This window comes from Canis lupus, chromosome 36, assembly GCF_011100685.1.
Source record: "Canis lupus familiaris isolate Mischka breed German Shepherd chromosome 36, alternate assembly UU_Cfam_GSD_1.0, whole genome shotgun sequence".
NCBI classification, from domain to species: Eukaryota; Metazoa; Chordata; class Mammalia; order Carnivora; family Canidae; genus Canis; species Canis lupus.
Genome location: NC_049257.1, coordinates 11,061,228 through 11,078,371, shown reverse-complemented (window position 1 = coordinate 11,078,371; position 17,144 = coordinate 11,061,228). Strand labels below are relative to the sequence as shown.

At 35.7% G+C, this 17,144-nt stretch overlaps 1 protein-coding gene across 3 annotated transcripts in view; it reads right to left on the bottom strand.

Annotated features, from left to right (window-relative positions):
* The window catches only part of CSRNP3 (cysteine and serine rich nuclear protein 3), a 189,327-nt gene that overhangs the window by 76,304 nt on the left and 95,879 nt on the right, over window positions 1–17,144 (bottom strand). The window contains exon 1 of one of the 3 annotated variants that reach the window (XM_038584504.1): window positions 12,778–13,050. The exons of the other annotated variants lie outside the window; for them this stretch is intronic. The gene's annotated coding sequence lies outside the window, so the exon portion shown is untranslated. Of the gene's footprint in view, window positions 1–12,777; window positions 13,051–17,144 lie in introns of those variants that run through there. 3 annotated transcript variants of the gene reach the window in all.

Sequence of the window (17,144 nt, the reverse complement as noted above, 5' to 3'; positions counted from 1 at the left end):
TCCTTGATCTTTCCTCTACAGCACCACCATCACCGTCAGCAAGTTTGAGCCCAGCAACTTCTGGGTCTCACAGTTTAAAGTTTCAAGGAGTAAGAAACATTTTAGCCCATCTTGGGTCAGGGGTCAGCTCTTTGATCACTCAGCTGCATGGCCAGAAGGCAAAGAGCCACTCAATTAGGTACTACTCCAGAGAATCTCACTTGGAGGCCTGAATAAGTTCAGTTGCATTTCAAAGCCAATGTTCTCTCCTTGTCTAAGAGACACTGATTTATCGTCTTTTTTCATTTATTAGTATAGTCTATGAATTCTCCACTTGGACAGCATCCCCTTTCCCTGCACCCTCATGCCCTTTCTGTTGCCAAATTTAATTAATAACCACTTCATTATAAAACTCCAATAAGCATCTTGTGATCCTGGATAGCCACTATTCTTGACTAACATATACTATGGTTCTTAAATTTTTATTAGATGTAACCATTGATCAGAAGCCTCTGAGCACATTTAATGAAAAAGTAAAAGAAAAGTAATGTTTTCAAATCTCTCTACAAACAAACAAAAAAACAACCAATGAACTACACTAGATGTTTTATGGTTATAAGTGCGTTTCTTTTGTTTCGTGTATTTCTGGAAAAAAATATCAGAAGCCAGAAGGATGCAGACTGAAGTAACTGGGAGAGCTTCGCTAAGAATGCCAAAACAAGAAGCTGGATAGAAATGTACATTTTAATGCATTTGGAAGAATGACTGAAACTAACTTTGGGTATTTGTTGGGATCTTGTTCATATCACTCTCTTCTGACAGTGTAAAAATCTCATAGATTTCATAGGTGGCTCATTGAGTTCTTATCACCCCACTTATATTCATCTAATGTTTAACCCCATTTTCTTCTTTTACTCTGTCCTTATTTAATAATGCTTTGCTCTGTATTGTAAGGAAATTATCACAGAAATATGCCTTAAGAATATCATCAATCCCCAAATTCTGAGGAGTGAGTTATCTGATTTGTAGAACCACTCTATGGCTACCAGGTTTAGCAAATAAAAATACAGAGCACCCAGTTAAATTAGAATTTTAGATTAAAAAAATCACCTTCAAGATATATTTGTACTTATTATTTGTTGTTTATCTGAAATTCAAATGTAACTAGGCATCCTGCATCTTGCCTCTTGAGAAGAAAGAAGAATGACTATGAAATGAACAAAACCATCCAAATAAGAAATGCCACTTATCAACTGGAGCTACCAAACATGAATATTTCTGGGCTTTATCAATCAGATGAAACTCAGTAAGTAAAACTTGAAAGGTTATTAGGGTGAATCATGAGTTTATCAAACAAATGAAAAAAGGTGGGGAGGTTGGTAGTGGTTAATAGGTTAAGAACAGGCTTGGCCTATCACTGGTGCAGGAAGAAGGAATTTAAAAGGAAGTAATTCTGGCATGGCAAGAATTTCCTTCTATGAGAACGAGGAGGTCTTTTAGTGAAATGCTGTCTCTTCTCTGGCCAGGTGGAAAAAAAAAAAAAAAAAAAGAGTGGTGAGCTCTGAGTTCCCAGTTCATCTGACCTGGTAGGCCCTTATTCCATGGAAGCTGCTGAGACCATAAGCCTTACATGGTATCCTCTGAGGTAAAAAAGGGTTGCATCTGGAATCCCAACGTTCACTTTCTCCCTGGGGCCTGGGTTTATCCTTCGCATTACTTCCCTGCTAGTTTTGTAGTTAACCCAAGTGAGGCTCATCTTTAACTGCAAGGGTCATTCACAGGGACATGTGGTGTCTTGGTGATGTGCCGTACATCAAGGGGCACGTTACCTTGCATTACAACATGACAGGGAGGACATTTCTTCATGATTAATCAAAGAACTAAATCACTTATTTTATGATCTCATCAAATTCTTCCAACAGGCACTAAAAGCTAAGAAACTATGATAAAATTCTACTGCAAAGACTTCGATAAGATAAGCTTGCTTGCTTCAAACAGTGATGGGCCTGGGGCCCAGGAAACACCAATGTTGGGATTAAATTGCATAGAAAAAACAAACCTACTTTTCTTTACTTTCTTTCAGAATGGAAAGCAGTTTTGATGTTTCTTGTGGTTGCCTCACCAGATTAATGATGAGCTGAGCAGCACTGCAAACAGGTTGACGAAAATACCGGTGTGTGGCTCATCTGTGATAGCAGGTGGGAAAAGCCTAGCTGGCAAAAGCAAGATTATTCACAATGTCACACTTCATCAGCCAGATTGTTACTGGGCCAGATAGAGGATGAAGAGGACAGTTGCTCAATTAATGGTGTATAGGTTTTATTCCAATATTTAAGAAAGCAGAGATTAGCTAAGAAAAATCATACTGTGTTATTTTGAATTCTTTGGCATGATACCTTTAGTTATCCAGATGTGTTCCTATCGGGATATGATCTTAATCATATTAAATGTATTAAATCCTTTTCACCCCCAATTTTTTTTAAGCCATGAGTTTGAGTAATCTGTGATTTTCTGCCCTAATACTGACATTACTACTGCCTTGACACTAACTAGTCTGTTAATCAAACACTGATTGTGGACTAAAGTCTCTGTGAAATAAGAAAAGTCATTGCTTTAAGAAGCTGGCATCAGATGCTATGCCTTGAACACTTATCACTCAACATGTTCTCAGAACTGTGCAGCTCTGAAGAGGGGATATCTTCTTCCACAATATTAGGACCATTTCTGATTTAACCCATTTGGCAAGACATGCACATATCTGCCGCCAAGAGGATAAGGATTTGGCAACGATCTCACAAGGTAGCATCCTGCAAGGTGTTTCCACGGGGCACCTCCAATGTGAAAAATGCTGCTGGTGGCTTGCCAACAGGAGAAGCGCAAGTTGGCCAAATACACCTCTCTTGCCCAGGTGCCTGCTTCGGCCAAGAACCCCAGGGGCACTCCTGTCTAATGAATATTTTTGTTGGAGGAATGATTGCAGGGTTCCCCAATTATGTATGAATTCCTTGTGCCAGAGTTGCCCGTGACCTTGAGTTAAAGGTCTGAGTCACTTTATGTGCTTGGGATCTCAACATTTTTGCAGCTTGCCGATTTGCAGCTTGAGAATTTGATGAAAGAAATGAATGCTTTCCATAGGGGAAAAATAGGGCACATAAGCACAACTGCATGCCATCCATCTGTGGACTCCGTGGTTAAGAACCTCTGCTCTGGTGATTTACACCATTCCCCTAGCTTTGGTGGATCTCCAGAAACTGGAGAAGTGATTCATTGTGAAAATTAGTTAAAAGTATCAAAGAAGTTTGAGAATCTGTTGCCTCTTATTCCTTTTACCAACAGGGCCGTCCACTTCCTAGGGCAAGGGTCCTTCCAGCTCTCGGTTCCTCCTGCTGTCGCACCAAGGGCCCTACTTGGCCTAATCTCAAGGGCCCAAAGGCCTAGTCTCAAGGCAGACATTCCATACCAATTTTAGGGCTTGCTTTCTTCATTCTTCTCTTGGCTGCCACCTACTTCTCTAAGACAACCACTGAGAACTGACCTCCTCTGGAACTTTGTGGCTTGGTAAATCGTTCTAGGTTGCAGTATAATCTCCTCAAAATAGCATCTGTCTTGGGGAAATTGTAGTTAGATTGCCTTGTTCCATTTATATAATACCAGTCAGCTTTTAGTGAGCACCTACTATGGGCTAGATCCTTTGCGCCTATTCTCTGTATGCAATTGTTTTCCAAATTTTGCAAGGGAATCTTAACAAGGGAAACTAAGATTTCAGAAATCTAGATAATTTTCCCAAGAAGTCTGACCCAACCTTTCTCTGAAAAGTATTCCGTGACCAGCACCACAGTGTAGGTTAAGGGACCTCTCTGCACTGACAGCATGTGGTACTTATCAAATTCTACCATAATTGCTGGCTTACCTGCCATTCTCTCACACTTGACTGTAAGGTTCCTCATGGACTGAATATGTACTCAAGTGCTTGCTCAGTAAATGAATGGTCATCAATTTGGAGTCTAATCCTGGATCAGCTACTAACAAATGGTCTAATTTTAAGTAAGAGGATTACCTCCTTGGGTCTCGATTTCTACTTGTATCAAAATAAGGGGCAGACATAACTGGTAAGAATAGGCTCTGATGCAATATATTCCCCATACCTGGTAGTGAATGATAAAAGCCATGGCCTCCATCAAAGGCAGGTGCCTCTTAATTCTCCATACCATCTTCCCTCACTATATGCAAATGACAAGGGCCTAAATTGACTCAGGCCCTGCTGATAAAGGCCTTGCTGATCAATGGCTCATCTACCTACTAGTGGTAAAAGTGCTCTTTATGACTCTCTGGCTGGGGGACCCCAAGAAGCTTCCCACCTTACCTGCCATTAAGATTAGTACCAATGTAAGAAAGACAGAACTTGATTTTTAATGCTTCTTCACCCTAAACATTGATCACTAGTTAGTATTTGACAAGACGGCACCAGAATACATGTGAACTAGAAGCCAAAGTCCTCTCCTAAAGTTCACCTCCAGGTTAACTCTTTTACTTAGCAGGGAGAAAGAAAACAAACCAAGAACATGATAAAGCTTTTAAAACTGTTGAAAATTGATCAAGTGCCCATTGTAAGCCTATTTTTCCTACTCTAAGAAAAGTGCCAATGAAAAATTTATTTTATGTGCTTGCTATTAAGACTAAAGAACAGTACTTAGCCTGATTTCTTGGGCGAATAGCAAGACTTACTGCGTTAAGGAGAAAAAAAAAGACCTCACATACGTAGAGGCATTTACAATTATTACTGCAAGACTGAAAGACAACATCTTTTTTTTCTCCTTAGCACTTAAGAAGTTTCTCTTCAGTCTTTTAGAAAGCTTCTGATTAAATAGTAAAGTAGACAAGCCAGTGTAGATCAAATGGTATTTAAGGGGTAGGGATGTGATATCCTTTTCCACAAAAGAATCAGCAGAATAGTCTGAAGGGAAAAGAACTTTGAAAACATTTTCTTCATAAAGTAGTCTAAAGTGGACATCAGGGTAATATATGGCCATGCTTTAAGACTATACCCATCCAAGCACTGGGATCCTGCCAGAGATACTGTGCAAAAAATAAAGGAGATTTTAAAAATTAGAATAAATTGAAAAAAGTATTTTGAACATTCTTTAAAATGAATCCCCACCTTAGGCAAGATATAGATTTTTACTACCTCTGGCACAGAACAAATTTTTCAACTATGCAGCTAACATTGCATTAAGGAGCAATTAGTTCAAATGATATAGAGTATAAGATTAAATATCTGGGTTCTAAAATCTTGTGAAGGTTTGACTGGCACTGATTAAAACTGGTTCATAACAGAAGTCCCATCAAACTCCTACAATCTTCTAAAAGTTGGAAACTCACTACTTAGAAAAGTTCCACCAAGTCTTACAAAAGCAGAGAGCTGTGACCCTCCTCCCCTTCAATTTATTCAACATTTGTTACCCATGTATATTTATCAAAAAGCACTTCTAGGAATGCTACCGAATTTCTTTTGGAAAACCTTATGACTACATCAGTTGATACAATATTTCTAAACATCATTCTGGTCTACAGGAACTTTAAAACAGCAAACCTGTGACAGAGAGATTGTTTCATGAATCAGAGAAATTAGCACTTTTAGCTCATTAGTTAGAATCAGACTCTTTATGCTGCATAACACCATTGGATCAGCAAACATTTCTTGGGTATCTAATATGCCCCAGGTGCTCTCTGTAATTGAAAAGTCCATAGTCTATGGATGAGACAGAAATTCTGGATGGAGCTGAGGTGAATGACTAATATCTCAGTTGTAGGCAACATGGAAATTTGGAAAAGAAAAGTAGAGCAAAGGCACATAGATGAACATTTTTAAAGCAATAAAGGATATAAAATGAGAGCTCATAAAAGTACATATTGCCACAACATATGTGAGGATTTTTGTGGAGACTGTGCTTCCAGTTGGAAAGATTCAAGGTATCTATGAAGCCACATATAGTTTGAACTTTGATGACTGTGGTGCCTGCCTTCTCTACTTGCTGCATCTGAATAGAAAATGGTACTAGGGAGGTATAATCTCCGATAAACTGCTCATGGATTTCTGTTTTTGGAAAACAAGTCTCTTCCTCATCTGCTGAAATCGAAGATGTTTCATCAAGAGTCTTTGTAACTACAGGCTTAAGCTGAACTTGCCTTATCAGCAACACCAGGGGATCAACTCCTATGATTGATAGGAATATCATTTATAAAGTTCTTAAAATGTGCCAGGCATGCATCATGTCATTTCATTTTCATAAAAGAACATAGAGATGATGTACCCCACTGTGCAGATGAAGATGAGGCTTACAGATTTCAAGTATCATGTCTAAGGCCACATGGATTTGAGGGGCAGACCATGTCTTGGAAGTGACACAGGGTTGGAATTTAAACCTTAGCTCCTAAGCACTATCCTCTTCAGTTTCTTCACACTCTTCAAACTTTGAACTCACCTACCCAAGAAACTACATAATAAAGACATTTACCCATCAAGAAAACAACACACTATTTTCCTGGTTGTTTAGTTGTTCATGAATTCCCGTAATTTATAAATCACTATTGGATAGAACAAAATTACCCAGGTTTGTTGAAGTAGTTCTCAGGCTCTTTAAAATGTTAATGGGAAAAAGAAGACCAGAAGAGGAAGCCTCTCCCACCCTCTACGCCCCACCTCAGTACTTTGGACTAGCTCTCATTCTTACAGAGCATCTTTGACACTAAGTTCATGGAATCAACATTCCTTCACATCTTCAGAGTGCATGAGAAGACCTATTCAGCTAGTGGAAATGGGAAGGATGACAGTAACTCCAAAGTGTCTGAGAACAGTTAACATTAAAAAAAAATCTTGTTTCATATGCACCAAAAGATGGACCATATAAAAATATAAAGCCTCTTGTCATCAATGGCTGTGACCCCTTTAGAGTGAACCAATGCATTGCATGCTAAAGTGGCACTGTTGGTCAAGGAACCAGTTTCTGGCAGAGCACTACTTGTAGTTACTTTTGCTTTCTCTGAGAGACTGCAGATAATTAGATGTAAACACGAACACCTCATGAATGCACTTGAACTTCCATTTAGCTATAGCTTTACTCAGCATGACTATAGATAAAGATGGCAATGAACAGTTATTGGGGTTTAATGAACATTTTGAACAATAAGTAGTTCCCTTTACTTGTGAGTTTTAAAATCATCTGTGTTTTAAAATCATGTTATTTTCAGGGATACCATTTAATTTAATTGTATGATTTTTGTCTTTTGTCCCTATTGGACAAAACAGGTTCAAATTCCTGCCGATGGTATAATATGCCAGATTCTCATTGTAGTAACAAGAACTGGAGTTCAAACATGATTTTCAATATCCTGAATATAAGACAAACTAAGTTTTTTTTTAATGTTTCTGTGCTTACTATACCATGTATGTGCACGTGTTGGAAGTTCAGTATATAGGAAAAGTATGGAGGGATGTTTATCTCCCTCCCTTTGCCTGAGAAAGCCTAAAAGACTTAGAATTTAATGTAAAACACAGTGCATACACTTCATTTTTAAATTGCTCTCAGATGAAGAGCAATTACTATTAAAAAATAATAAGTAGAAATCTGAGAAAACAGTAAAATTATAAAAAGCATATAAATATGTAAAAAGCCTGTACAATTGTATACCAAAAACATCCAATAGCAACACCATTTGGTGTTGGGGAACATTTGGGAAGCAGTTTTATCTTTTCCAATAAGTCCAACGTAATGGTGGGAATAATGATTCTTATGCCATGAAGAAAAGCCTAAACTGATTTCCACTTGCTCAATGAAGCAGAATGATAGTTCTATATTTTGCTTCCATGAAAGTAATTAAGATTTTAAAAAGCTGGCCATTAAAGTTACAAACTTCACCTATTTGGAAAATTGGTTTATTTAGTGCAGATTCTTTCCCAACTGTCCTAGACAAAGTATTACTATAGCACTGCCACATGTCTAATAATATGGAATAAACATAAGTCTTTAAAAAACTATAATCTTATTGTACTTTTCGATAAAAATAATACAATTCTATTTAAATTCTAGAATAGGTGACTAAAAATGCAACCATTTATTTTGATTGTTTCCTAAGAAATGCCAGGTTAAAAGAAAGAAAGAATGCAATTGTTTTGAATACTCAATTATTTTGAGCATTTTCCTTTTATACATTATAAGTCATTTTGCTCTCATTTCTATTTTATAGGCACCAGAAGCTCAGGAGAATGACATATATAGTGATAATACAACGTAAAACCTACACATGTGATTTTAAGATAACAACAGTTATTTGTAGATTTTAGACGATGTTCCATACTGCTAGACTGAGTAAAACATATTTGCCCTAAAATCCTTTCCAAGCTTACAATATGGTCTCTAGTTTTGAGTGATGACAAAGACAGACTGGTAATCAGAAAGCAGGAAATTAATTTTTGAAAAATCATTAAAGATTCCTTTGAAATCTGATATAACACTCTTTCTTCAAGTACACTAACTGCATATCCTTCAATGATTTGTTTTTATATTACTCTTTTACTTTACGAATTTGATTAGAACTGCACTTACACAAATACATTTTTCTATATACATTTAAATATCCAGCCCGTGAACCTACTATGTACATGCTGCTGAGATTTGTATGGAAGTAGTGTGGCTCAAGCTAATGCAAAAAAGACTTCAAAGTTTTGACTGAATTTGCATAGAGACATAAATTATCCAGGATATTCAAAGCCATAAATTTGCTGCAGGACATATATAGCTCTCTTGTGGCTTACGGAAGCACAATTCTCTTTATTTCACATTTGTCTATTACCAAGTTTTCTCCAGGAACCTTCACAGAGTCTCCTTTTTGGCCTGTAGTGTTTTTATTTCTATATTCAGAATGTGCTAAGTGGTAGTGATTGCATTTAAAAGTTAACAGTATTGGATTGCCTAAATGAATTTTAAATTGGGCTCTTTCCTCATCACTGCGCTCTGCTTAGAACACACACAGAGGTTAGTAGACCCAAACTATGGGCATGACCTGAGGTAGAAGTAAAATAAAATTGTTTCAAAATTGTGTTTCAAAACTGTTCAATTAAAAATGATTGACCACAAGAAAGATTTTATTTGGTTGCATATGTATATAATATATATCATATATATTGTAATATTAACATATGTAAAGTGTATCTATACATATTTATACACACACACATATACACATACACATACACACATATAAATATATATACGTAAAACAAAAGTCTACAAATATGGTGTTTGGACCAAAAGACAGCATATTCCATTCAACACACACAAGAAGGAAATTATTTAAAATATACCCCTTTAGCTGCAGTCATTATTGAAAGTTTCAAAAGAGAGTTTAGAAGAAAAGGGCAGTTTTTGCATTTTTAAAAAACTCACACAAGACATGAATTCCTTTTCCTAAATTGATCTCAGGATCCGGGATAAATGTCATAATGTCCCCACGAAGTGATAAAGGTTAAGAATCTGGCCCTAAATGACTACCACAAAGGGATTTCATAAATATTTGAAATAACTGTCCTTCACTGTTTTAAACGGCTAGCCTCTTGTTTTGCTCCATCCTCTACCCACCCCACCTCCCCATTTTTAAATAAAAGATATTGTTGCCAAACTACCAAGTCTTAATCATTATAATAAAATTAATGCCCTCTTTTCAGTGCAAAGAAAGTAATTAAGTTTATCTAAATATGTATTAGCTCTTTGTATGTAAGCTTCATAGAATTCATTTTAAGATCTTATGCAAATAAAAAAGCATAAAGCAGTAATTTCATGACTAAACATTATTTTGTCTCTTCATCTTTCCAACATAAATTTTCATACACATACAACCTGTAATATAGACAGATGCACACTTGATGCAAATTAGACAACATTTTTTCCCCCATCAACATTTTAACTGCTGAATTGATATATTTAAAATTTTTAATGATATGGATAAACGTAGTCTGATCATGCTGCTTTAATTAAGTTTATTTAAAAATATGTTTTGGAAATAAAGCAATATGAACAATAGAAGTGAGTACACGTTTGTTTGGTACAGGTCAGACTTTACTATGATGTAATCACACATTTTACCAAAGTGTGATATTTTGTGCATGGAAAAGGAAGACTTCTGCCCTGCCTGTGACATTTATGAGAATCACTTTACAATCCAGACTTAACTGAAGGGAAAAGTCATAGGAAGTTGAACATGTGGAGTTCAAAATGGCATTGTCTAAAAAAATCCCAAAGAAAATTAGTAACAACTGGAAAAATTAAAGAAGCATTTTAAAAAATCTAACCCCCAAATAATAAATCCTTTCTTTGATACAGTGCTTAGCAATAAAATATAGAATGAACACTACCAAAACTGAAACCCTCTCTTAAAATGAAATGAAAATACAACTTATTAAAACTGTCCTTATGAGGTCTTGTGGGATATGAACAAAAGAATTCCATTATTTTATTCCAGATACCTCACAAGAGTCTTAGGCTGTGAACCCAGTTCTAATTTAAAATACAGTTCTTAAAAATGTGGAAAATCCTGTAAAAGTTGCAAGTCTTGATATTTATTTATTTAGATGTCTCAACCCAGGCTTCTCTGGGTGCCATGAGAAACTTTCCAAAAAAATAGGATGATTTAGAGGCCCCCCAATTTCAATTTCGTCCTAACATGAAATTATGCCATTGGAACAAAACACCCATGTTTCAAACTGAAAACAAAACAAAACAATAAGAAGCTTTAATAAACTAGTTAAGGGAAGCTGAGAGCTGAGAACACCCTGCCCATTTCCACAATGAATTAAAATAGCCAGTCCTCCTCCAGGCCTTTCCCAGGGACAGAGTCAGCGCATCATGAGATCTGTCACCGTACCTGCGTGCACTTTCAACCACTATGGCCCACACGCTGTAAAATCTTCACTCTGAGAAATAAAGCACACTTCATTTAACTGCTGCAAAAACACTGCTGCAGAGAAGCTCAGTGCATTTCTTTTTTCCAGGCAACTGCTCCAGCCTTCCACCAGCCCTGTGACCTTTGAACTCCCTTCTTGCCCCCCTCAACCCCCCTCGCTTCTGCAGTCAAAGCTTCAGGAGCTGGTCTCATTTGCATAAGGTTCAGGCAGCCCTCCAGCAGCTGAAACGGAATGCTGGGTAAGGGAGCCTGGAACTGCAGTCCGGCCCCAATACCTGAATCACCCGAGGGGGGCAGCAGGCCATGGGGAGTGGGCACCGGCTTCCCTGGGCTGCCAGCAGCCAGACCCCGGGTCTATTAACGGATAAGTGTTTTTAACTCTTTGTTTTAGAGTCCTGCATCACCCCCCCCCCCCACCTCCCCACCAAAAGAAGCTGTCAGCAGCAACTCTGGTAACCAAGGAAACCCAAATAGTCAAATACTTCATTTAAATACATGTGGAAAACCAATTTAAAAATTTCATTAACTTCCCTTGTTTTTGAGACCTAGCTATTTTCTTTCCCACTGGCGTACATATTGCATGCATAATCAGGGACAGAGGGTATTTTGTGTTGTCGTGGTGGTGGTTTAAACAGCATTTTACAAGCATAGATGTATTTTAGTTACTATGCAAATATAGGAAGTCACGATAGTAATTCTATAAAATGTTAAATGTGCCCTCGTGTTTTAAAGACGATCGTCTCCTAAATGGTGTCCAAGACATTAATTGTTAAGAATTTAGGTCCCAAGATGCCTTTCAAACAATACAGCAGTAAAAATGTAGAGCAAAGTTAAACTGTGCATTGAAATTTAAAGATCCATGTAGCAGTAATGCTTGTCTGTCTTTGCCAAAGATGTTCAGTGTTGTGCTATTATTTGCTAGAGTTATTTCTTCCCTTGTCTTCCTACACACAGCAATCTCTCTATTTAAAACATAAACTTCTCTATTGCTCATAAACCTAAGAAGTGGTTATTTTCTAGATACAGAAGGTCATGTGTGTACATATTTTTATACATAGACATGAAGGCACACATTCTTTTCTAAATGGTGAGTCGATGGAAATATGCATCATCACAAAATTAATCCATTCTTGTTTTGAAAATTAAGCTAATTTGTTTTTCTCCATTAGTGAGGGAATGATATCTATAAAATAAAAGGTTTTAGGAAGTATTTATTTTCCACCTATCAAAAGAAACATAAGATGAAAATAAAAGGCACACAACAAATTAATATAGGTATATATTACGGTAGTTAAATATAAAATGCATTGTTCTAATAGTAGCATTATTAACGTTTCAAAATTTTCTTATTTAGAAATTTTTCATTTAAATCATTAAATATGCCAAACCTTCCTCTTGCTGTGTACGGAAAGACATCAATAAAATCTGAATGATATATCATCAATTTATAGGACATGTAAACTATTGCAATACAGGATTTTTTAACACTGGAAAAATAAATCTGGAGCTTTTAATTTGAGCTATTTATTAGTAGTATTCTGACTTCTATTATTTCTGCATATAGAGAAGCTTAGGAATCACTGGATGAATTTTTTCTTACCCATAAATTTTTAAATAGGATAAATAACTTTTCAGTTTACTAGATTCAAACAAACATTTCTCTATCACATCTGACTACAGCAACAATTTAATCACATTGGGTCAATTCAAGTGCATCCTTCATATTACACACTGCGAATATCTTGCAAAGTTTTTGTTTAAGGGAAAACACATATTAGCCCATCCTCATTTAAATCCAATCAAACACAAGGAAGTGTTGGAGTAATTTATAAAATCACTGACCTGTTCAAATAGCTGTAGTCTTAGTCCTTGCACTCTTTATTCATTAGAATCCAAAATAAATTGATTATCATTTTATAATATGTGTCAGCATCACCGAAGGCACTGTTCTTCCTGGTTCAGCGGAATCTTCTTAAATTTGCCAGCCCTGTGTTTTATTGCTGGTACCGTATGCTTTATTGTTCAGCGACAAGAGCTTCACTCTGCACAAAGACTCATTACCTACTGCTTGCTGCACGGCATCAGCCTCACTGAGGCTGCCTATATGTGATCACATGGGAGTTTTGTCTGAGAAAGCCAGGCATGCCACTGACTTCACTGTGTCTATGGATATTTTTATCAGCTGAGGTCTGCTAGGAGGAAGGAATAACAGATTATGAAGCTGCTCTAAGTCATTAATGCAGCCCGACTTATGGAAATCCTTTCACAAGATTTTTTTTATTGTTATTATTATGGAAAACGTTTGAACAGGCATTCAAAAGAAGTTAACTAGATTTTATTTTAATAAGAGGCTGAATAATAATTTAAGGAAAGGGAACTAGCAAAAAGCGGTTTTCTACCTTCTGCTTTCTGCAAGTACTTTTGTACAAATGTTATTAAAGAGCCTTGCTCAACTGAATGATTTGACGGTATGTTTTTAACCTTTAGATTGCTGGTGTTTCTTTTTCTTAGAGGAGGTTATTCTCTAAAAGGACAAGTGGCTGTTTCTCTGAAAATCTCCTCAATGAAAATTTCAATCACTGAGAGATACTACATATGAATAAAAATAGAGTTATTCTAATTACTTTTGATAAAGTAGATAAGAGGGCGAGTCTCTTATTGATGTATATAAATGAGGTAGGTGATTAATTTATCTTCTCAAAAGATGACACATTCCTAGAACAGCTGACTTAAAAGAACAATGAAGATTTCAATTTAAAGATCTAAAGGACATGTGGTTCATATTAATTCTTAAAATCGCAGTAACTTATTCTAGACAGCTAACCTCAATAAAGCATATGGTTTACCTTATCTGATTTCAGTGTTAACAAGTAGTTTCAGAGCTGACTATTTAACATTCACAGGAATTTTCTGCTCTATAGATATTGAATTAATATATGCACACACATATGTGCATATGTACATATGTGTGTATGTACACACATGCATATGTATGTACGTACACATGTATAGGCAGATTATCTAAAAATGTTTTTTTAAATAATTAAATAATTGCTTAAAATTATTTCCTCCCATTCAAAAATGGATTGTGGATTTCCAAATGAAAAAGCTATTTAGTTATCGGAAGTTGATGAAAAAATCAATTTCTTATCTCTTTAATAATCTATCTACATTGAATTGGTAATTGAAAGCTTGTTGCTTGCTAATCTCAGTTGAAATTTTATGACAGATACATGCAAAGTGCAACAAAGAGCACAGAAGGAAAGGATGGAAGCACCATAAATGAAGACCAGAAAATAAATTTTCTGTATAGTTAGACGTACAGTGCATTTTAATAGTGTTTGTAAATAATACAGTAATCTTAAAATGAGTAAACGTATATACCTGCTTAAGCCTTCCATTAATAAGAAATTATTTTCTGGAACCAACTCCCACTTAAAATTTTTGTTGTCAACTGAAATTTTTTAAAAATAATTTTAAGCCAGACTAGGCAAGTGTAGCTAAATAGCCCAGTCCTTGTATACAATGACCTAACATTGTTCTTTACAATTATTTGTTGGGTTAACACTGATTTAGAATGTTTTGTGACGTAAGTAAATGCCTTTTGGTGGGCCTTTCTTAACATTTAAAACTATTTAGCTATGTTTTAAGTGCCACCATTTTAATTTATTTGTTCCAAAATGCTCATGTTCATTTTTTCCTCTGCACACAAGAGCTACGCTAAAGCCACAAAACCTTGGGGCATTAAAAGAAAAAGGGAAACGGTGCTCTTATATTATGATGTGCTTCTAGGTTTTTAAAGATATGTACATTCTAGCTAATATCTTTGATGATGTCATCATGTTAATGTACAAGGAAATAAACAAAAGGCAGCCATTTTTCCTTTACTGCATCACTTCAAAAACAGTGAATAAAATGGTTGCCAAATGGAAGGAAAGAATCAGCAGAAAACTAAATTACTTCCAAAATCTTAGGAAAGGGAGGGCACGGGCTGTGAAATTGGAAATAAAAACTACATGTATGTGAAGTTTGAATGAATGCATGTGAATAAATAATTTACAATAAGGAGAATAAATAATCAAACACAAGGAATATAGAAATAACTAGCAATTAAAACAAATACCGGCAAAATAATAAGTCTCCCATGGAAAGACCATAGTCTATAAACTTAAATGTAAAAGCCTATTTAGTCCAATAATATTTTATAAAAGGTATTTAAAGGTGGACAACAGAACTAGAAAGATCTAGAAAAGGACAGAATGATTATGAAATAGTAATAATCTTTCCAGGTCTGCTATTGTCTTAAATGACCTTGGTCATTTGGTGAATTATTCTAGCATCTCGTGCTTTAATTTTTAAGTCTGCAAACAGGAAGAGAAAGGTCTTTGGGAAGTATGTCATGTTAATATATGGCAATATTTTTATAGTTTAGTTCTCTAAATTGGCCTTAATCAAGCATTGTCAACGAATATTAGTAAAATAAGAAAAGATGATGTAAAATCCTAATGATTGTTGAAAAGAATTTTTAAACACATTATCCTACTAGCAGAGACAAACAGAAGCAAGAGATGATTTTATTCTATTACATGCAGAAAAAAATAGAAATAAAGTAGTAACTAATTTGAGAACAACACTCATAAAATTATCTTAGGATTAAAACAAATTACAAAATATACCCATCTTTCCAAAAAAAAAAAAAATTCTGGAACTCTCTGTCAGTGACATGACAAGAGAATTACAGCAGAGCATCTGATTCTCACATTACACAATGAACAATGGTGCCTCTGCTTATATAACAGTTTCATCAGCCAAGAATTCTTAAAATTTGAAATTAACAGAGAAACACAAGATCACAACTTAAAGGAGCAAATTCCATCCAAGATTAAAAGGATGTTTTAATTTACTGTTACACTAAAAACTGTGAATTGAAAAAAGATATTTGATTTTTACAATTGACTCTTATTGGCTTGGTTTTTCTCTAATGAGAAAGAAGCATCATAGAATCATTTCATTTGCCCCCTCCCTTTTCTACAAAATAACCAAAGCTTATTGTATAACTCAAATGTGACCCAAAATGTGTGCTATTGAGCTCATGCAGTAATTTGGGCAGAGATATGCTAAATGAATGATCTTTTGAACATTCAATTGCATGAAGGAAGATGGAGGAGAGGTACTTATACCATCACGTGTGTTTCCTGGAACCGTATTAATTGGCATATATACCAGCACCTCCTGTTGGATTTACTCTTGACCAGGCAGGATTTTCTTGATACATTTCATCCTCCTTTACAACAAATTCAGAGAAGTCAATAAGTTGCCCATGTCAGCATCAAAATCCAGGGCTAATTCAATTCAATTCAACAAACCCCTATTGAGAGGTTACCATGTACCAAGCTCTGAAACAGTTGCTAGGGATATAAAAAATGAAATATACATTGTTCCTAGGAAGATTTTAATTTCTCTAGCAAATAAATAAATAAAAAAGAAAGAAAGAAGTTGCTGAACATGTTATAGGAGGGTAGTAAAGTATGGACATGTTTTTTCAAGTTTGAATATATTATTGACTTAACATGCATTTTATGTACAATCAATACAATTTCTACATTTTAAGTATTGTTTACTAAAATCAGAAAATCATTACGGTAATTAAGAATCGTTTATCAAATACACACACACATATGATAGCTGCAAATTCTGTGCTATATTTCTCATCAAGAGGCTGAATCTCATTTCCCCCACCTTTATTCTAAGGTAGTCTTAATGATTTGCTTAACCAACAGAGGCTGCGAAGTTGATGTTTTGGAAATTTCAGTGCAGTGCTAAGAAATGTTGCCATTTATACTTGAACCTCTTGGACCACTCTTCAGGAGCCTGACTGCCACAGAAAAGATCTGAGTACCCTAAGACTGCTAGGGTGAAGCCACATATAAACTCTCTGGTCAACAATCGCAACTGAGCCCAACATCTTAGCCATTCCTGATGCTTGACACATGTATAAAGTGCTATCTTGGCCCCTCAAAACCTACCCATCCACCGAATAGACACCAAAAAATGATTCTAGTTGCCACTATGTGGAAAAGAATCACCTAGCTGAGCTTTTCTCAAATTCTTGTCTGTTGGAATTCGTAAGATATAATAAAATGGTTGCTGTTTTAAGCGACTTAAGCCTTGTGGTAGTTACTCGGCAATGACTAACTGGAACATATGAC